This window comes from Ostrinia nubilalis, chromosome 26 (genome assembly GCF_963855985.1).
Source record: "Ostrinia nubilalis chromosome 26, ilOstNubi1.1, whole genome shotgun sequence".
NCBI lineage: Eukaryota > Metazoa > Arthropoda > Insecta > Lepidoptera > Crambidae > Ostrinia > Ostrinia nubilalis.
This window is the reverse complement of record NC_087113.1, coordinates 10,593,595-10,617,306: the sequence shown is the minus strand read 5'-3', so window position 1 is coordinate 10,617,306 and position 23,712 is coordinate 10,593,595. Positions and strand designations below refer to the sequence as shown.

At 36.7% G+C, this 23,712-nt stretch overlaps 1 protein-coding gene across 1 annotated transcript in view; it reads right to left on the bottom strand.

The window, feature by feature from the left end:
- Positions 1–20,284, bottom strand: part of LOC135084380 (uncharacterized) — a 104,620-nt gene extending 84,336 nt beyond the window's left edge. Inside the window, exon 1 of the mRNA XM_063979155.1 lies at positions 20,070–20,284. The gene's annotated coding sequence lies outside the window, so the exon portion shown is untranslated. The remainder of the gene's footprint in view (positions 1–20,069) is intronic.
- Between the last annotated feature and the right edge of the window lie 3,428 nt (positions 20,285–23,712).

The window sequence follows — 23,712 nt, the reverse complement described above, 5'->3', positions numbered from 1 at the left end:
TTAATTTGCTTACTTTATATCGGAATATAAACCAATAAAGTTTTACACCGATGCATACATGAAAACAAATAAAATTATCTTAGTGACAACGACAAATATGAAAAGAAACGCTGTGAAATTTTTATTAAGGTAAAATAAGTAAGACCAACCATATTTTGGTCTTCACTAACTTAAAGGAATTTTTCAACTTCGTGTGTATGTTATTGTATAAGTACATCCAAAAATATGGACACCCTACGCAGGACTTTAACAACCACAGATTCCTGGGAAATTGCTGGAAAAAAACCCCGACAACTCGCTGGGGTGCTAGCAGGAAGAGGGAAACTCTTTGAAATATTGAATCAGGGGTATTTATGTTTTGTAAACACTTGTACGAAAGCAGACATTAAAAAAGCTTGGAAATAAGTTTTACCGCGAGACTTTTATGATATTGCATGAATTGCTTTGGTTTAGTGAATAGGCACTTACAGGGCAGTTGTACCATCCTAGACTCCATTCACTGAACATCAGGTGCGATTGCGGTCAAATACCAGCCAGATTAAAACGAGAACCAAAAACAAAATGCAGTAACTGTTGAAATGAGGAATAGGTTCATCCAACCCGAAGAACCGGGAACAACAAATTCGAAAACGAATAACAACAAACTCTAAAGCGAAGGCAAACATACAGAAAGACAGTTACATTATGCCTTTGCTAATTGAAAGTCAGCACTCTGCTACAACAGAGAGAAAAGCAATAGTTCCACTTGACATTGGTATAAATAAAGAGAGGCAGCGTGGGACGTCCACTCACAAGGTGGACCGACGACATCATACATGGAAAGCATTGGGGGAGGCCTATGTTCAGCAGTGGACGACCTATGGCTGAGATAATGATGATGATGATGATGATGATGAATTACATATTTTTGTTAAAACTCTTATTAGTATCCCAATAAACATTATCATCGATATTAATTACAATATCAGCTCTAACTCTAGAGGTTCAGAAGAGAAATTTTTCTGTTCTTTTATGGCAGTTAAAAATGAGTCTCTGTATTGAAGTTGTGAACATTCTGATACCCAATACACTGTGGTCTTCCTTCAGACTAAACAAACAACAATTAGTATATCTTACCGAAATGACTCAAGGCATAAAGCGTGAACCGTCATAAGCTCCATAATACGGAAAATTCTCCGAAACGTCGGTCATAAAGTTTTATGACGCGATTGGAATTAATTGAGAAACTAATAACAACCGAGTAATTATTTTGATGCCATTACGAAAATAAGCAATCTCGAGGAATTAATGCTGGCACATTTACCTTATACAGCTTACACAAGGGAAAGCATGCGATTTATCGTTAACGTCGCAATTAAACTTATTGATAACTAAGTAAGTTTAGAAAATAATAATTTAATTTTCATGAACATGACACAACGATACTAATAAGAAAAGAGCAACATAACATAAAAGAAAACAAAACAAACACATCATTTAACAAAACTCCAAAACTAACACCACGACCACGAGCCGTAACCAACTGAAACCATCCAAATCATAAGCGGAAACTAAAAACCACAGAACAAAAAAAAGGAATACAGGAATAAGCTTAGGGCTTGCAATATCGGATAGTTTTCAACTCCGGAACTGATTTCCGATATTGGGCACTCAACTCCGGAATTCCGGTTCTAGTTCCGGAGTTGGTTAAAAAAAGAAAGCGCCTCCCGACAAACACGTACACGTATGTGGCCTCCACTTTAGAACCTTGCCCCATCGGCCGTCTGTTCTACGTACTATGTGCCATGCCCATCGCCACTTTAGCTTGGTAATCCGACGATCGCTATATGTCAGGCAACTTTAGTTCGTTTACGAATCTCCTCATTTCTGGTTCGATCTCGAAAAGAAACACCGAGCATAGCACTCTCCATACCATGGTGTGCAACTTTGAGCTTATTATAAGGCCTTATAGTAAGAGGCCACGTTTCCGAACCGTGTGTCATCACTACTGGTAACACACACTGATTGTAGACTTTCGTCTTTAGGCACTGAAGTGTTTTGGTCGAAAAGATGTTATGTAGTTTCCCGAACGCTGCCCATGCAGAGGAATCGCAGAGGAATCGCCCTCGTGTTCAGCCAGGCTCAAAGACCTTCTCATAGTCTAAGAACGCCAAGCATATAGGCAAGTTAGACTCTTCGGTCTTCTGTATAACCTGCCGTAGCGTATAGATGCGGTATATGGTAGTGTTTAAACGTTTCGATAACTGGCTTCCTCGAGAGACTATAAGTCATCGAACCTACGCGCGAGACTATTCGTGATGGCTCAAAAACAGCTTGTAGACATGACTCAGAGTCAGAACCCAGATGGGTCTGTAATTCTCCTTTCTCCTTAATAAGGCTTTTACCCCTTTCTTAAACAAAAACACCACCAAGCATTTGTTCCGTGCCTCTGGCATTATTCCCTGAAGTAAGACGGAATAACAGTCTATGAAGGACTTTCAGTATCGGCTTATCACCTGCCGCGTTCAGAAGCTCCGAGGTTATTCCGTCATCACCCGGTGCCTTGTTGTTCTTTAGCTGTTTGAGAGCCATCCTAATCACGTAAGGGCTGATGTCCGGCTAATCTTCGGTATAGTGTCGAGTTAGCTTAGCTGTTGGAACTGTCCTGTGGCTGAGCTATTAACAGGTTTTACTCAATCATCCGCTATCTTCAGCTGGCTTCGCCCATTAGAGTTGTCTCTATCGAACATTTTGGAGCTTTGGTTTCGCCCTATTGCCTCTTTAATATTATTACTAATAAAGTTGCGAATACATATCTCAAGGACTTCCTTATCTAAGAACCTATTTTGATACTTAAACGTTTTGAAAACTTAAAATAATTTATGAAAAATATCAATATCGGAATACGATATTGGCTTCAGTTCCGGAATTGAAATATCGGAAAAAATGTATCCGAAATTCCGGAGTTACGAAATTCCGGAATTCCGGTATTCAAGCCCTAAATAAGCTATTCAAAATACCCCCGAGGTACATCAACACTACACGACAAAGTTGAAAAACAAAAAACAGACAAAGTTAAAACAAAAGCAGCCAGGAGTGACAAAAATGGAAACGCACTCAACCCTCCTGCTACAAATATAACTACGGAAATGCATCCTGCGGTGTTTGTTGTACTCCTCTATGGGGTGAGTGCTATAGAAGATTGTGTTTGAAGTGCAGCATTTAAGGATATTCAATTTTAGAAAGCTATTTTGTAATTTATAACATAGTACAAGACGGTTTACATTATGAGTGAATTGTTATTCAAATTCAAACAATTGTTATACTTAATTTGGTACCAAACATAATGGGAGGAAAAACACGAAATATTATAAACATTTCAATCTTTTTAAGCAAACTGACAGTAAATACCTAATCAAAACGGGAAGGAAATGTGAATATGCTATCAAAACATACATAATGTATTGTGAGAATAAATTAAAATAGCATACAAATGTACTCGTAGAAGGATACCACGTGGTTTGACCAACATTAATTTTCCGAATAAAATTGATTAAATTTGAAACCCGTATGGCAAATGTAGAAATACGAAAAATATACAGGGTATAGCTTTAATCTATGCTAGTATAATTCGAAATGTAAGTTGTAAGTTCAAAACACGATAGACTTTATTTCGGGCAGTTGTAACAGCATTACACCTACAAGTAATATCCATTATTATAGGCTTACAACAAATTGTTACTCATTTTAAAATTGATCATCAGATAGATGTAAGAACGATGTAACGACTCAAAACATCCACTGCTGACAAGACTGGACTATAAATGACTGATAAATGTTAAGTCCAAATGAAAATGCATAAACATAACTCACATAACAATGCAATAAAAACACGAACTAATAAACTTTAACGAAACTTATGAGGATTGTTATCACAGAACCAGTCAGAATTGCTTTTCTACAAGCTGTAATAGTTTTTATTGACTGAGAATTGGTCGCTCGTAAACTTACGGTTAGAAATTTACTGACAAATGGAATGGGCGGCGATGTGGAAATCTCACAAGTTATGCATAACACTGGTAAGATATATGACTGTAAAGATGTTTCGATTACTCAGAAATTGGATGGGATAGATTGACTGTTCAACTTTTACTTATTGAGACAAGTACATAATATGGAATGCATTGTTAATATTTCCAGAAACGGAAAATTTACTATGGAACAAACATCTTTATTTCCAAAGCCAAGTTCAATTAAATCAGACGTGACTTGTATTTTTTTTTTTTATGTGACAGGAGGCAAACTAGCAGACGGATCACCTGATGGTAAGTGATTACCGTCGCCTATAGACTATTCTAATGAAATATCTAACAATTGGCCATTTTAAGTAGTTATTGCATTCGTTCTTCCATGATCTTTTTATTTATATTATTTCCCTCTGGACTTCATTAGCAAACATGATTAACGTCAACACGTCTACACTGAATCCAAGAGTTCAATCAATCGTTTGACAGATCGGAGCGACGCGTGCGCCGTTTTATCTTATTTTAGGACATCCGCCCGCTGGAATCTATGTCAGTCAGGACGGCCCAGCCGTACATCAACGTTTGTAGGAAACGAGTTGGTCGATATTTTAATGTTCTCGGTGATTTGGGATATATTGATGTGACGGTAAGGATTCCTAATGAGTAGTTTAACACTTTTCCTATTGCAGAGTGGTAGATAAAGGGTCGCGGGAAAGTAGAACTACTAGTTGTGGCGATATAGACGAGGTCTATGTCCAACAGTAGACTTCTAGAGCCCGATGAGAATGATTGAAAATAAATCATGATACGACCCAAATAATGGGAAATGGCTAGGACAAAGAAGAAGAAGAATTTTGGTATATTTGTTTGTTTGTTTATCAGTGATCTAGTCCTTACAGGACAAGCTTTTTTTCATTTGGGGATAGGTAATTACTGTGATTCATTCTTAATCATTATTGGTTAGAAAAATGAAATCAAACTGAAATCACTTAAACTACCGAAGGCTTTTTTTTTTCAGAGATTTTTAGCTTGAGCGTGATCATTTTCCACGTGAATGTGAACTTAAAGGGCTGATTTAAATGCTTAGACAAGGATATGACACTGATCCTCTGTCGCCATCATCTATAGCGAAAGGTCACTGACTGACTCATCACGAAATCTCCGAAACTACAAGTGCTGGGAGACTCAAATTTTGCATGGCTCACTAAGATGGGATTTTGCAAAATTCAACTCCTAAGGGGGTCGAAGCGTTGCGGTCGGCCGATAGTTATTATCAATATCAGCGAATAAAGCTCCTGCGCATTCAACTACCGATCTAACCCAAAGCAGCCGATCGGCACCGAACGTGACAATATGCGGATTCCGCGCGCGCGCACTATTCGGGGAAACTCCTGTTTGGGCTCCCGGTTGCCGACCTAATGGAACAATGTCTGCTATGCGGCGGGTAGATGTGTTATGATAATGTCATAGTTCGACGAATTTATAAAAATGGCTGCTGAGAGCTCGTCAAATAGATATAGTAACATACTTTAAAAATATTAAATTTTTGAACATACCTAACTATAACTTTTCTTATAAGATCTTCAGATGACAGAAATTGAAGAATGTCGTCATTTTACGAAAACCGAAATTTTACAAATGCTACTTTATTTTTGCGAAATTTCCTCGAGACGATCGACTTATCGTCTTCAACTGTAAGACCAGCTCCTACAGATTTTATGCTTTAGCGTAATAAGTTCTATTAGCGTTTACTGCCACGCTTAAATAAGTTAGGTATGAAGGCCTGACAAAGACCTTTCGTGCTGAAACTTCCTTTTACGTAACACCTAATTTTCCATCAAGGTATCGAGCTATCAACTGACGCATCAAAAATTCCCGAACCCCCATCAACTTCTTGCTTATGAATACTTAAGAAGTAGCCCCTTACATAGGTCATAGTGCATGGATCGATGAGGTTCATCGTACTTACTCCACACCACACTATAGGTCTAGCTAGAGCTTAACTCAGGTACGGGAGCGGCGCAGGAGTGTTTTTGTAACCGTTTCAGCTCGTAATGACAACTTCTCAAAATGACAACCGGGACGCAAAATGTCCACTTCTCGAAATGACAACTTCTTAAAATGTCAACTTCACTAAAAGACAACTGTATATTTCTCACAATGACAAATTCGCATTTGGTCAACTTCGCATAATGACAACTCTAGAAGAACTAGAACTCTAGAAATAAAATATCAACAAGTAGTTGACATTATGCGAAGTTGACCAAATGCGAATTTGTCATTCCGAGAAGTGGACATTTTGCGTCCCGGTTGTCATTTTGGGAAGTTGTCATTACGAGCTGAAACGTTTGTACGTTTAACGTCAAACTTCATCGAGACTTCAGATATCCCTTCAGATTTATATGTCACGTCATAATATGTCAATGTCACCCCTCCCGTGCCGCTCCCATTCCTCAGGCACTGACTGAGTTAACCGCTTGTTAGTTAGTTAACCTATAGCATGACGCGCTTTCCTATTGTCTTGTAAGACAGGTGAACTTGCACGCTACGTGGGAAAGTTGGTTGTTACAGCTTACTTCATAAAAAGTATTCATTTTCTATGAGATAATAATAAGCATGTAACTTTATATTATTGAGTTCAGATCTTTTTTAATTTTGACAAGTTCCAATTACTGTTTCTTGGTAATCCTTCGCTTCAAAAGTAATTAAATCTGATGCTCGGATCTTCCGCCAGATGGCACCTTTCAATTGAATCCATGCATTTTTGTACAATCTATTTTTGGCATTAGAAATCTGGTTTCTATAATTTCCTTGCTAATAGTACCCATGTGTACAATTTGGACTAAAAATAACATCGCGCTTCCGTCGAAAACATTTAATTTTACACACAGGTGATGTTATTTTAGTTCATTCCTCCCTCTTTCTGTTTCTCTGACTTAACCTTAACATTGGCGAAATTGTGGTTTTCAAAACCAAGTTGTTGCCAAAATAAATGAAGAAGAATAAGAAGAAGAAAACTTCCTTTAGTAGCATAATGGCGATTTCTCAAAAATTGGACTTCTTAAAACGGGGATATCTGGGGATTTCTCAAAATGGGGAGTTAGCTAAATGTGGATATAAAGTACAATCGGCTCTAATACAATGGTATATTTAAACATAACTGACACAGGATATTTTTCTCTATCTGCGCAAAAATTAAAATATGTTTTATTTAATTTATTTCATTTTGAGAAGTTCACTTTTTACGAAATCCCCATAATGTTCTAAAGGGAAAACTTAACGTTACACTTTTGTTGTGCTCTGCTCAAGTACCAAGCAATGTTCTATTTACTAGTGCCACTCAAAAATCCATCCACCACAAGCCCAAACAATCAATTTAATCAAGAATGGCTTTCCCCTATGGTTTTAAGTATTTAAAAGCACCATCTAAGTGTTTTAATATTATCTAAGATAATTTCAACTTCAACTAAAATTTCTATAACCGGTAGCTTATCAATCACAGGAGGCGCCTGCGCACAAAACGAGTGTACAATCGGCAGCATCAAACAATACATTTTCGTTGGAAAATAGCACGTATTGCAACGATATAAGACACTGTGTAGCTTGACATGTTGTCGTGTGTACCATCGGCGTTATCCAAACGCCACTTCAAACGGATCGAGAAACATCCGCGTAGGGGTGGCATTTCAACTACACGTTTACTAAAAAGATACAAGTATTTACTTTTTTTTTTTAGTATAAAATAATAGAATAATAAGAAGACAATCGAGAATGCTTTAGTGCATTAAGTTCGCCTTATGTACAAAGGACATCATCCACGTTTCATATATTTTTGGTCCAAAATCAAAAGTGCCGGCCAACAAAAAAAAGTGCTGTATTCTGACAGAATACGTCTGCCTTAGCATTTGTTACTATGGCACCAAAGTCGTAGCTCCACTGTGCGTCGAGTATTTGAGATCTAAAAGTCATCGATTATTCATACATTTTTTGTTCAAAATCAAAAGTGTCGGCCAATAAAAAAAAAAGTGCTGTGTTCTGATAGAATACGTCCGCCTTAGCATTTGTTACTATGGCACCAAAGCTGTAGCACCACTATGCGTCGAGTATTTGAGATCTAAAATTCATCGACGATTCATACATTTTTTGTTCAAAATCAAAAGTGTCGGCCAATAACAAAAAGTGCTGTCTTCTGACAGAATACGTCCGCCTTAGCATTTGTTACTATGGCACCAAAGCTGTAGCACCACTGTGCGTCGAGTATTTGAGATCTAAAATTCATCGACGATTCATACATTTTTTGTTCAAAATCAAAAATGTCGGCCAATAAAAAAAAAAGTGCTGTATTCTGACAGAATACGTCCGCCTTAGTATTTGTTACTATTACACCAAAGCTGTAGCACCACTGTGCATCGTAGTATTTGAGATCAAAGTCAGTCGTTTCATATATTTTTAGAGCTCAAATACTACGAATACTACGATGCACAGTGGTGCTACAGCTTTGGTGCCATAGTAATAAATGCTAAGGCGGATGTATTCTATCAGAATACAGCACTTTTATTTTTTGGCCGGCACTTTTGATTTTGGACCAAAATGGATGATGTCCTTTATTTTGGCATTAAAGTGTAAATAAAATAAATAATTACATTATTCTTACATACATGATTTTATGGTCCAATGATAACAGCGAGGTTCTAATGGAAATTATGTTTTGAAATTTTGAGTATTATTATTGATTAATTCTTTGGCCAAAAAACAACTGAGTCAGGGTATAATACACATTAGTCAATTAGTATGTAATTTATTATTCAAAATTTAAATGTCAAATAAACGATTTTTCCTTTCCTATCCTGTACCGGGATTTCCAATTTAGGCCTCCGATTTATCGTTGCACTTCACGTCACTTTGGCAGCTTAAGTTAATGACAATCATGGCGCTATTATTTTATATTACAGTTAGCGTCAAAAATTTCGCAACAAGTCTTTGTTATAATTAGCTTAAGGTTGTGTTACGTCCGTGACATTGAAGTAATCGTAGGAAAAAGATCAGAAAGTTTGTTGTCAACTTTTTGGGCAATTTGGGTGTCACAAACTATTTGACGCTGACTCTTATAGGTTTAGCCAACCCTGCCCAAACGTGTAATGTGTATCTCCAGTGCAAACCGAATACAAAGCAGAAGGCGTCTGTTTGCGAGCGGCGACCTTGCCTAGAAATAACCAACGACCACAGATAACGCGCAGGACTGTCTACTGTTGTCTTTGGTTGCCGGTACATGGTAAAAGAGATTTTAGGTAATTCATGTTCAATATTGTCTTAAGCACTGCCCAAGTGTAACAGAATGAGTAGCTCAGATTGCAAAGATTTCAAATTTTCTGACTCTTTCGTTTTCTGTTTTTGTTGAATCAATTTCACTGTACAGAAACTCTGATCAGCTTTTGTAGCTTCAGTAGCCTCGGGGTGATACTCTTAAGCCCTAAGCAACAGATTAGTATATTATCTAATAGGTGAACCTACATAAACACAATAATCATCTCAAATCCCCTTATTTTTACGCTAATTCATCAACTTTCTTTTCTTGTCGAATCATATGCTACAAATCACAGTACACTGTAGGTATAGCAGTATTGAAAACTAGCCAATTTCCTACTTTTTATTGGCTGCATTTCATCATTCACGAAAATTATGATTGCTGTAATATAAACAGTATCACATACCAGATGAATACAGACATTCCGATAATAATCCGATTACATTTCTAGTAATATCTAAAGCTTTCACTAAAGACACATTGAATCATCAAAACAAAATTAAGTACTAGACACACCCACACAAAACAAATAACATTAAACTAGACATCCTAAAACATAAGCCGCGAACGGACACACTGCCGCGCTGTTCGGAGAACAACAACTTCGAGGTAATACACAATGCCCGAGCGCGTTGACAAACGGCACGCGATGAATATACGGAGAAATGAAGAGGGCTACAGAGAAATTATTTCAGTTTATAGCGATTATATCTATGCTGCAGTTGTTCCAGAAAATATATTTAAATGTTACCTATTCAAACTATTATACGACTAATGCGTTGCCAAAACGATAGCGTGATATTATTGCACACGACAACTATGGGTATAAAATGTCTAGGAGGCAAGTCAAGTATGACACGTACGTTCTGGAAATTCAGTATTACTGATTGAGCTAAGTCGGTAGGGATTATGGACATTTTGCTCTTAGTGGTGAATTTTAAAATATAGCTGACTTGAGGGACTGCAACGGATTGTCTAAGACGGTATGGAAAAGGGTCAGGGAAGAAACGACGTCAGAAACATGATGCGTGAAAAAGACTTGTGGGATTAGAACAAGCCTGTTCACGTAGAAATCGTTATACACCCTAGGGTTGCCATAGCTTTAAATAAGTCTGTAAACCACCATACACGGTTCGCTGACTGCCCCTTTAGCCACGCAGGCCACGTGCACTATAAATATGGAACACTATTAATACCCAGGTCAGGACACTGGCCAACAGGTGACGAGTAGAATACAAACGTACGACGAATTCGTACTGAACAAAGACATTCATCATCGCAATTAAGTTACAAGATGATGATTAATTGGAACGAAGGCGTTGGAGTTGATGAGTTCTCATCAGCTGATTGGCAAGCGCTAGTTGCGCTTTTCCATTTGGCAGATAAATGATGACTTGAAGACTAGTAGCCAAGGAACACTACAGTCAACTTAAAAAAGGTCCGATCTAACATAAAAAACTTCGATGAAATCAAGTCCAAAGCAGTGATAGTTTAATATTCTATTGAGTAGGAGAGCTTTTTAAAAACCTAATTATCTTTTTCGTTATATAATTTTTTCCTTCCAAAAACCTGAACTTATCAGCGGAGCAATCAGCCATTTGATGTGATAATGCTATTCCCATGAACAGGTAGGTGTAAAATTACAATACATTTACTACAGAAAATGTAAATATACCAACTGGGGGAAACAAGGTAACACATTACCAGTTCCGCGTAAAACGTGACCAGAGGCTAGTGATAAGGCTCGCCACATTTATTTTACGTAGAGTATTCCCAATAAACATTGGTCGTGAGTAATAATAATCGCTGGTGAGCTTGACAACTAGAATGACGTCTGCGATCGAGACACAGAAGCGTCAGCGAGGGGAAAACATAAGTCAGACCACGCAAGTGGTGTGATGTGGAGACAGGTGTATTTACTGCAGTGGGTGAACACATAATGTGGTCGAAAAGGAAAATAATTAGCGTATAATGAATGCAATGACAGTACCAGGCCAAATTCATGATGACTGAGATCAAAGAAGATTTACATATTAGAATATAAAACAGATCATTGAATTAATGAAATTTATTTAAAGCAATTTAATTTAATACGCATACATGTAGGCCATAAGCCAATGACAAAGGAGTTCATACAGACGCTTTGAACTATTTTCCGGCGAAACCCATTAAGGTTGACCCTGACGGTGTAACCATTAATACAACAAAGACCACCCAACTAATTACATCGGCTCCTTGTGACTATTTCCAAAATTATCGTCTAGACACCGTTATGACATCAATAACGAGTTACAATATTGTTTGAAAAATTTTAAATGGTATTGTGAAATGTACAAGACTTACTAACAGATAAGAAGACAATGGATTGAAAGTACACGCTGCGGTTACGAAAAGAGTAGCACTGGTGGATGCTGATAATGATAAAAAAATGGTTGGATGAATAGGAACTTTGCTGATAAGAGAGAATATTAGGCTTTGCTAGTTTAAAGGGTAAGATAAAATATCTAAAATACCGACTGCTGTTTGGAATTTATTTTGCAATAGACAAAGCAGTTCAGATTAAAAAATAAAGAGTTAAAAGCTGTGTCAACTGACGCGTCAGTTTCGTCGTCATGACGAATAAAAAATTCTTCATCACCACTACAAACAATGACGTATCCATACTAATCTTCCTTTCACTGAACATTGTAAAATCGCATCGAACAACTATTGCGATTAAAACCGACGTTCACCAATTCGATACACTGATTAGTAAGTTTTTTGCAACTTTATTAATTTATTAGTAATTAGACCGAATAACTGTCAAAGTGTTGCTTTTGCACAAATTAAAGGTGGCAATTACTGACACACTCTGACCAATGATAATGTAATTCTAAATTACCTTTTCGACTATTTCTCTTGTGATCTCAACCGTGAGACAGTTATTATTATTGGCTAATCGTATGAGAGCCAATTCATCAAATTCGATACTATTAAAGGGTCATTCCATAAAAATCTGTATATTTTCGACGTCATTTTGTCCGTAACTTTTTTAAGATGCTTTTGAATACTTTATTAGTGTAAATTATTGTTTATTAATTAATTATGTTATGTCTAAAAGGGCCAGTCACTTTATGCTTTATTTTAGGAGAGATTATAATTTTCAATTTTTTCATACTACATTACTCCAATATGACTTCTAATAAAGTATAAAACTTATAACCTTAACATTTATAGATAAGTTAATACACATAATGTAGTTGTTTTGTTATTATCACTATATAAAAAACATCATTCCCTAACTAGTAATTTAGTCCCAAGTGCCGTTTAAAGCTAGGGCCTGATGCTCTAGGGACTGACGATTTGGAGTAAAACTTAACACAAATGCAGATTAACTTTATATTATAAGATGCTTAATACGATGTGCCGAAAATAGCCAAAAAACCACACGTAAATACTATTAAATTATATACAATTTCCTATTATAATCAATAAAGCTACTCAACTAGGGACTGACGAAGTGACTGGATTAACACATGTTTCCGCAACAACTGGCACGTTTGCACTTATTCAAAAAACGGCTACCGCAAAGCCAGTATGGTCTGAGGATAACTTCGTATCGTACTTTAAACTCAACTAAATGTCATTCACTCTAAATACATATTAAAGCGCAAAATTATAAAATCAGTGCGTGGCGAGGGAATGACGCTAAAAACTGTAGACTCTTTTTCAACTAAAGAAAATCAAATTATTGTTTATTGAAACCGCAAAATATTAATAGTATTTGGTGTAATATACATTTAAATAGATTATTCGTTAATTAAAACAAAGGATAAAGTTGATGTTTTTATAAATGTGGGTCCCAAAACACAAACTTTTGGAGTACGGACATGCCTAGGGAATGACGTTTTGGGTCATTCAAAAGGAATTTAAGATGTTTTAAAAATAGTTTCAAAAAATATAAATGGGTGATGAATAAAGCACATTGCGAGCTATTATTTAACAATTTTGGAATAAAATATTAACAAATATTTCATGTGAAATGTGGCGCGGACTAAGAGTTGACATATTTTTGTGGAATGACCCTAAAACACAGTAATATCAATAAATTTAATTTCCAAGAAATTTAAACATAGTTAGAAATTAGTACATTCTGGAGAAACTAAAACTTGCAATTCCCCAAATTGTGTTACACACTAAAACTCGAAAAGTACTATACATCGCACACCCAGAAACTCTATTTTCCATGTTCAGAGAAGCGATTAACGAGTCTTAAGATCGACAATGCTCGTGGGCTACGAAAATAAACATTACGCCCGCCATATGTTTTCGCCGTAACCTTACAGATCCAGGACTAACACTAGACGCGGCCTCGTTTGGAACATTACATTTCGCTACAAGTACAAATCTGAAAGAATCAATGCAGCTGGAAAGTTTAATTCCAAGAATATAAGAATTTCTGGATAGCTACCGTTAATTCTCATTAAACAAGATAACTATCGGAGCAATTCTAATCTTCTATAATAATTATTTCAACATAAAAACAGATTAAGAAATACTGGGATAGTATCCCAAATATTACAAAAAAAAACTCGAAAAGAATCCTATGTCTAGAAGTAAAATAAACAAGTGATAACAATAAAGATTCTTCAAATGATAAAATGTTATGATATAAAATGTTATGTCTAAATTGTGAGAAACTAAAAGAAATACAAAAAATAAATGTTGTGATTGTGACAGACAGTAACTGGAACACGTGATAGACTTTCGGGATGATAATTTCTGTAAGATTTATTACCAAGCCAAATGACAAATGGCTATCATTATTTTTCTGGAATCTTACTATTATTTCCATTAATGTAGTCATCTTAAACACTACTATTTTGAGTTGCCTCTTTTGCCGATAATGAAGTTGCAACTTCGTGCGTTGCTCGACTTCTTTATTCTCTTCGCAACAAAGCTGAGAATTGTCTAAATAGTGTCATAATTGCGTCTAAATTAGTCCATGTTATTCGCATGTGTTTCGCGGTGGGGGTGACCTCATCAGCTGTGACACAGAGCACGAAATTAGTTTCAGCCTGCGCGAAGGATCATTTTTGAGAATTTAGGTAATGTCGTTTTTCAATTGATGAATTTCATTTCATCAACATTAGGTCGTTTCAAAAATCCTTATTATTAAGACAGTCATGAAATGTTTATTTATTTCATTTAATAACATACGAGGCCTTGCTATTTCAGCATCCATCGTGTCTTCTTTGATTGCTGCTAACTTATAAAATTCATTTTTGACAATCATATAAACACTTTCAATCAAATCCTGTACATAAACTTTATTTATTTCCAAAACAGCTCATTCCAATCCTACACCTAAGCGCATTCCTCTTACATTTTTTAAAGTACCAAATTCCACAACAGCATTATCATTATCATTATCATTCTCTTCCCTTAATGCACGGCCATTCCCAGCCACTTTGCGCCAAAGATAAGTCCTGTAGGTGGGACTGATAAGTTCGGGGAAACAATGGACCTACTCAATTGAATAGCACTTATTGTGTCAGCCGGTAGATCTATGACAAATACCGAAAACTCTTCTTTTTTATCAACAGTGTTTTTATAAAACTTGGACAGCTTTGTGTTTGTGACACTGTTTCTAAATGAAGCAGGTAATTTGTGGTTTTCAATTTCTGATTGGTGAGCAAACACTGTAATTATTTTTATCATACAATTTCAAAAAGGTTTATCTTCCTAAATACCCACTATCAAATACCTAGGTTGTTGACCTTTGACATGTCATATACCTACTCATCACGCTACACTTCAAGAACCGAAGCTGAATCCAGTCATTAGCTTTCAAGATGACCGTACTGGACCTTCAAAAACAATCATTGTCACTGGTTTCGTAATAAATCGGGCGTGCATTAACAAGGGATCGGCGAGCGCTCCGAAGGCGAGCCGGCACGCGACGACCCGAGGTCAAGACACCGGTAAGTGCTCGCTGACATTTGCTGAAGGTGGTCAAACATGCGAAGTGGATGGCGAATGATCGTGTGGAACAAGGATATCAAATCTACCAAGCTGATGTGTCTCACAGAAAAAAAAAAGAAAATCTTGTAATTCACCAATCAAAACCATTTGATTGCGAATAAGCTAGGAGTACCAGGGATGTCAAATCTATGCTGAAACACCTGGGAGAGAAAATAAAATCTTGGAAGGTCAAAAAAAATTATACATGCAAGCATTTCAATAACCCTTTTACAAGTGCAATGTAATCATGTTTTGTGTATTTGATCTCAAAGATAAAAATATCATTCTGAGAAACTTTGAAAGGATTAAATTATTGTAATTTTGCATCGTAATCATCTCAACTGTCGAGACACTGAGATTGACTAAGACATCAGTTTTTGATAAAAACCATGATATTACAAAACAACCAATTTCTTAAGATATATTAAGCTATTTGAAACACTAATAAGCTATAAGCACAGATAGTATATATTATTGCAATATACAAAAAACATACAGCCGAATTGAGAACCTCCAACTTTTTTAAAGTCGGTCAAAAAAGGTGCATCATATAAACGGCGAAACAAAACAAAAGTTATCTCATTCGTTTGAAGAAGCAACCAACAACAATGATACAAATGTTTAACAAACAAACGCACCAAGAAAACACAATATTAACACACCGGCAGCCAAAAGTGGAAATTTCTCTAATATTATGCGTGTAGCAGGTAATGTATCGCTTATGTAACAAAAGGTCACGTATGTCAGGACCAAACGACCCCACTTAAGTAGGTAACACAAATACATATAATAATTTGAATGCCAGAAGAACTTGAATTTACGCTGTAGCAAGTACATATAAATGTTTTGAGTAAATTAACATATCTCCATCAACCCACACAATGTACATAAAATTGATATTGACCATACTTTTAACCCGGTTGATAAAATAAAAGAGAACACTCTGGATAAGTTTGTTATTATTGTTAATTTTACTGCCCAAAAGAAACCCAAAAAGCCAAATCACCACCAAAAAATGTTTGCAGTGCCTACTGACCTACATTTCTCAGTCGATAAAGCAAAATCCATGTTTGTTGTGGCAGCACGAACAATTGCATAGATCACAGCAACCGCCAATTTAACGGCTTGTCCAAGAAACCTCAAAAACTATTTTGGCAAATCCAGAAAACTTTTATTGGTAATAAAGATTCGTTCCATATGAAAAATTTGTTTATCTTGCGTTGGAGGAGATGGATCATTTGGTGACCTGGTATTTGTTAAAAGCCGTAAAATGCAGAATTCGGTATTTTAAGCACGAGGAAAGCTTATGATGGGGAACGAGAACGGAGCGACTTTTATAGATGAAATCAGCATGTGAAGATTTTTATCATAGATAATAATAAATATACCTACATGCCTAATGTAAATGACTAGGGTCTTAAGGTTAAGGGAAAGCTTCATTACCAAGATGAAAAATAACCTAAGGATTAGATAGAACACACTTTATTGTAGGTATATCAGACAAGACAAGAAAAGAAAAAGAAAGAAATAATATGCGAAATATACGGCACAATTTAGGCGGTCTCTCCCAGACTATACCCATAAAACAGTTGTTTAGGATAGGTTGTAGAAGATTAGTTTGCCTCCTGTCACATAAAAAAAAAGTTAAGATTTGCACAAAGTAGTAACTGACAACCAATAAGAAAAAAAAAATGATTCAATGCATGCTAACAATGTTTAGAACACTACTGGCAACACATAAACTCAAATCAGCCATTTCACGCACGAGAAGGAAGCATTAACCCGTGCGATTACCTATTTGCCGGTATAATCTATGCCGGGGGAAACTACAATCGGTCAATTGGAGTGGTTAATTTGGTGATAATGCGCAAGAACCGAGGGTCAGAGATAAGGGGGTCGAGTAGTTCTGGTTTTACCAAATTTATCCAAAAAATAAATATATGAGATTCATATTTAACGGGTTTTCCTGGGGAAACGCGGCATTAAAGCAACATTGATACTTGATTGTGATTGACGTTATTACAATTGCAATGTAGAAAAAATGTGGACGAATAATTTATTGATGTCTGAAATGTTTTACTACTGTCACGAACTCACGATCACACCAATTTCATTATTTACTGATTGTTTATAGATAGTTGTGAATTAGTCACAATTTTTTTTACAATCGAATTTGCGTTGACATCACATCTAGTTTCGTCCTCCTGGTCACTGGACCCACAGGATGAAATCGGCTAAACATTTTTGTTTCTCAGAAATAAATACTAGTGCTCTCTTTTTGTACTTTCTCGATAAGCAATGATGTGTGGGGCCAATGACTTCATTTATCGCCGTTAATGGTTCATCTTGGACATTATCAATTAGAACACAAGACACAACACATCATTACGTTCAAGAACACTGTCATTGACAGTCAGTCTTCTTATTAACCGACCTTCAACTGTCAGGATGCCCAGGTCCTGTTTAGGGAACACAACAGTTGTCAGTATGTTCCAATCCCTATCCTAATATTTATCCCTATCCCTAATATTTATTTATATTAACCGGCAGACAGTGGTGACTGAGTTTGTTGCGGCGCTTCTTCTCAGCACTTGCCAGATTATGAGACATGTAGAGGCTCCTTAAGAGCAAAATATTTGACGATTTGTAAGAACTATTTAATAGTCTATACAAATAAAGAAATTTTGACTTTGACTTTGACTATCCCCCTCCTTTTGATGCGAAATCAAAATAAGAGGTGATTATTTTGGTCTAATTATGTCAGGTAACTAGGGTACTGGATCAAAATTTAACAAGCTAATAATTAACGCAATTTTTTATGTCGAGTTATGGCGCCACTCCTTAACCCTTTTAATGTTCAAGTCCCCAAAGGATACTCGTTAGTAATTTTGTTGTGACCCAAATTCTACTGACCCATGAGCAAAAATAATAAAAAGTATCTCCGTTGATAAGTTTTAATTATTACACCAAAAAGGTTTTTAGACCTTTTTGACAAATAATAGACACTTGTTTCAAAAAAGGAGCTGTGAGAAATGAAAGTTTGTAATAAGAAACTTATCGTTAATCAAGTTAGGGTAGAAAATATAAGTTTAATAAATTATATTATTATTTCGGAATAATTAAATTTTACGGCCGTGTTTCAATCGCGCTACAAACTTTCTGTGACAGCCGAAATCTCCATAAATTGATAATGGAACTTTAAAAGTTGTTAAGATATCAGTTTATCAGTGTTATTCAATACGTCTCGTTTGAACCGACCGCGATAGACACTATCATTACAATTTCCATACAATTTATGGTAAATGAAGGTAGTCATTATGTTTTCAATAAAGATGATAATGAGGTGAAATGCGCTTTAGAGTGATACAATGGAGAAATATGCAGTAGACGCTGGAAAAAAGTGAATGACGTAAAGGACCTTTAAACAATAGTGATTTTTTTTATGTGACAGGAGGCAAACCAAGGCAAACGATGTGACGGATCACCTGATGGTAAGTGATTACCGTCGCCCATAGACACCCGCAGACCCAGGGGCATGATTTGTAAGAACTATTTATTAGTCCAAACAAATAAAGAAATTTTGACTTTGACTTTGACTTTGACATTTTATGGGATTAAAATAAAGAGATATATTAAAAAAGGGAAGAGGATTCAACAAAAGTTGTTCTGATTGAAAAACTATGTTTTGGACAACGCATTCAATATAATATCTCGTACCAGCGAGAGAATATCTTGGAAGTTCTGATTGTGACATGTGTGATCCACCACACGAACGTTCTGTAGGAGTGTCGTAGCTACACATTGGGAGTGAGGCTACTGCCACGCCTGTGCCTTGTTGAAAAAACTGGTGTTTGTATAAATTGGAATGTTATTTAGTTTAATTAATATGGAATAGTGCAAACAAGGTCGCCGTCGGAGGACACGATAGCACACGGCTTATGTCACGGGTGGAAATAGCGATGTATGAGCCACATCTTGTTATTAATTGCTAATTATTATTGGAAATGATAGTTAAGAGTTAACACAATGGACCTCTGTTTTAAAGAATGTGCGCCAATATTTGCACAGTGGTTAATATGTTCAGAAAACTGGACCAAATAGTTATCATTAACATTACCTAATTAATTTTTTGCAAGTAGGCTTTCAAAAAGCAGTTTTACACGTCTCAGTATTAATTTAACCCTACCACTGCTCCGGAACAATTAATGGGCCAGTGCTGAGAAGGGTTCAACTGGCATTTGGTCAAAAGCTTTAAAAATTGGTTTGCTTACTTATATCCTTTTATCTCTTTAATTTAACCGCTCATAGCGTAGGTCCCTTAGAAACAATTACTCATAATTACCTATTAAAACGAATTAAGGAAGACCATACAGATCACAAAATAGTACCTACGTACAATATGACTCACAACGACTACATAAACTATGTGTATGCATGTATGGTATAGTTACCTCCTGCTAAAGAACAATTAAAAAATAATTTTATTGTACTGCTCAGTCAATAATCTTGTAAGGATTGCATTCACGTGATACATAGACATATAGCCTCCAATAAGGTAAAGCGATTGTCACATACCGCATTCCTGTCTACCGTCAACGTTCGAGAAAAAATATAAACACAATAACAAATGTATGTACACGATGTGTTGCGATTAAATAATACTTGTTTTGTGTTCTCAACGTATTTTTCTTAACAACGTATTCCCAACAAAAGATCGGGAGTATTTTTAAAAAAGCTTAAAAAGTCTAAAACGGTACCGATTGTTCTCCGACAAAGCACAATCCGAATATGGGTGTAAGATGGCCAAGACCGTCACTTAGATCACACGCACTGCACTCTGCTGACACTGCACAGTGTCATTGCCACAGATATTTCTCGAAAAAAAAACAAAAAATAACACAACACAAGGGGAACTTTCTAAAAAGTTACACGCACAAAAGTTGGGAAGACCGACGTCAGCCGGTGACCGATCGCGGCGGCGGACTGACCGCGCGAGAGCAGCGCGTAAACAACGCGCGGGAGCGAGACGGCAACACGCTGCACCTGTGCACTTAACATTGAATGATTGTCGAAACGAAACGACAATAAAACATTCCCTACAATAGAGCGGGACAGATAACCCGGCGAGCGATGCGGCTCCCATGCTACAGAAGGTTGCAACTGGGTTTTCGCTAAATTAATTTGTGCACTCCTTTTCAGTTTTAGAGTCCTTTTTCGTTTAATGGGAGTGCGGTTTTGTTTCGTTTGGTTCGGGGTGAGACAGTTTATTGTCAGGGTCAACATATGGCGAAAAGGTACTTCTGTTAGCCAAATTCCATAGCTCTGGTGGTAGTTAGAACAATATGCTGTTTCAATTCGCGTTGCCCGACCGCTGGTGGTTTCGCGGGCGATAATACGTGGTGCCTTTAGAATTCCATGTTTAGTCAACTGTTCAAACATTCAGTTTGTAATAATCAAGCATGATTGGGATTTCCACATAATTACTTAGTATCGTATTGTGTTGAAATAATTTGTAATTATAATGTACCATCCAAAAGATTGTCTTGCAAACGTGAAAAATTTAACTTTTCACAGTTTGCGAAAACGAATTCTGGAAATATGTTATCATACCAAAGTAAATATTAAGAAACACCTACCCAATTTGATTGAGTCATACACAAAACTTCCAGACAACTTTCCCACTGGGTCAAGCAAGATTTTTGTGCATGGGGTCAATACTCTCTATAGCCCGCATCAATGACGTCATCGAAATATAGGTAGGTACCGTACGTCATCCGCGAACAAGGAAAATCCATTCGGCTACAAGGCGACTGCTTCTTAGCAAGAATTATAATGCCGTCACGACCTCTAATTACATCAAAATAAGCTTAGACATCGAAAGACTAATTTCAATATACTTAGTTCATAAGAATTTAGTGCCTACTCTCCAAGATATACACTTTAGAAGAAGAACCCTTTATTAGACAGTTCTGAAATTAAAGAATCACTCAAGAAAAGCACCAGGTATTGGGCATAATAATTAGGAAAATCTTCAGACAAGTGTCATGGCAATTACACAATAGTCTGACACCATGCCTATTTGATAACAGCGACCATTATTTGCATATTTTTATCACTCTTACAGCTAATGACAAAAACGAAGCTTTGGCAACAAATAAGTCTAATACAAGTCGAATAATCCAGTCCATTTAGAGCCAGAAAAAGAACAATATTTACCAAACAGTACATTCTCGACATCACAATCCAAGTTCAACGTGAGAAGCTGAGAATACCTTCAGCCACTTCCCACAAGCGTTTCCTCGAACAATCTCCCCGGGCCACTTCCTCCGATTGACGCGAGAACTATGAAAACACCGGGGTTCGCTCGAGTTCCACGTAGCTGGAACCTGCCTGGACCAAGTTTACGGCTTTCCGTTTCCTTGTTTAGAAACCGCACTATGGCTATTAAATTGCATAATAAGACGTCTAATTGCGTCACATAAATCATAGAGCTGGAAAAAGACAAAAAAACATGCCCAGAGTTATGTAACGTTATGTTCCAGCCTTCTGGATGAATAAAGGAAGAGTTCGTGCTTTTGGCTATTATTGGGGGAATCTCCACCAAACTGGATATTGTCATCAATGATTTGAAAATTAAGAATTTATTTAATTTCAAGCTCTTTCCAGTTTTCCACTATGATTACAATCATATCCTGGCTATCCAATGGACCCTTTTAATAAGGCTCCATTGTCTATCTATGAGTCCAAGAACATTTATGTTCTTTCCATAATAGTCAGACACTTACTTTCACAGTTTTTTTAAGTGACCGCTGCAAAACCAAATTCATATTCAGTTTTTACAGCGATGTCTCATCTCTCATCGACTACCATTGAACCAGTAGCTGTTGTTATAAATTCTTCAAATAAATGTATTTCAATTTGAGAAAAATTGGCGTTATTTATGTTCCACGCACCTAGGCGCCGGCGCACGCGCACTTGCAAGAAACGTAACTCCATCAGGTGGTGTTTACGTTAAAGCACTATTACTTTTCGCGGAAAATGCGTGAAACGGAGAACAGCCAGAGCGGAGTTTTTTTGGTAAAATAAATCTCCCTTTGCGTTGGCTCACGTAGTCACGTAGTCCAAGTGCTATTCAGACTGGGTATATCATTAAATTGCAAAATGCCTTGCGCCACTTGCATGAGTTTTTATGGTTGCGTTTCTTCGAAGGTTTTTGGCTTTGCTTGGATAGCTTTCAAATCATCATCATTATCATCATCATCTACAGCCGTTGATAGTCCACTGCTGGACTATGAGCCTCCTCCACTATAGTGGAGTGTTTTGCCATAATCCCCACGCTTGGCAAGCAGTTTAAAAGATTGATATTTTTCAAATATATTCAGATATTAAAATATAGCTTGACACTTTTTATCAATGAAACAAACTCAACACGGCACGCTAAATATACAATATCTTTTGTTGAACTTGATTTGTATGGAGGTTTAAAAAAGAAAGTATAAAAATACACAAATAACTAGAATATTTTGTCGGAGCAAACCTTAGCTGCAAAATTAGCTTCCACATAACCTAGTATGTCGATGCCACAGTGTGCACGACATGTCAAAAGCCTCGGACTAAAACAATTAATCTCGCGAACCCATTAATATGATAAATGCTGTGTTCCGGTTGTATGACTGTACCGAGGCCGCGGGACCTTGCGGGAGGTCTATGTGGGACATACCACTGTGCAATTATTTCAGCTCTTAAAAAGTTTCACTTTTAAACCTCTGGGCTCTGGGCTTTCTTGGGTTTCACTTTCCACGGGACGAACTTGACCTTCACTGGATGCGTTTTTATTGGCGTTCAAGCTGTAGATCCTCGCTACACAGGAGTTGCAGCGGTGGGAACGAGAGGTGGGACTAGTCCCATTTGTGCCTCTGAGAGAAAAAAATCTGTCTTTAAGACTTATTATCAAGGTACAAAGTTATAATGAACAAAAGGATGCAAATACTATTATTTACAAGTAGACAACGACCTATCGAATACAGAACCTCCTCCTATATTTGAAGTCGGATAAAGAAAATCAGTCGTCGATCAACAAAATGTAGTATTGTTCAAAACAACGAATCTAAAGAGGCTCTTAGTAGATTTACTCTATACGTGCTGTGATACAAAAGGGGAAAAATATGTATAAAGGATGGAAACCAGTTCACATCATATTGGATAAAGGGAGCTGTTCCTATTTCTTTAGGCAATTTATCTTGGCCCTCCATTGAAATCTAAGAATACCCTCAATAACTTCTATCATATCACGTTAACCGACAATGCCTCATCTTAGATCACAGTTAGACGTATTTATTAAACAAATCGTTCGATTTGCTATATTCTAGCAATCGTCAGGGTTAGCCAGAAATTAGTACG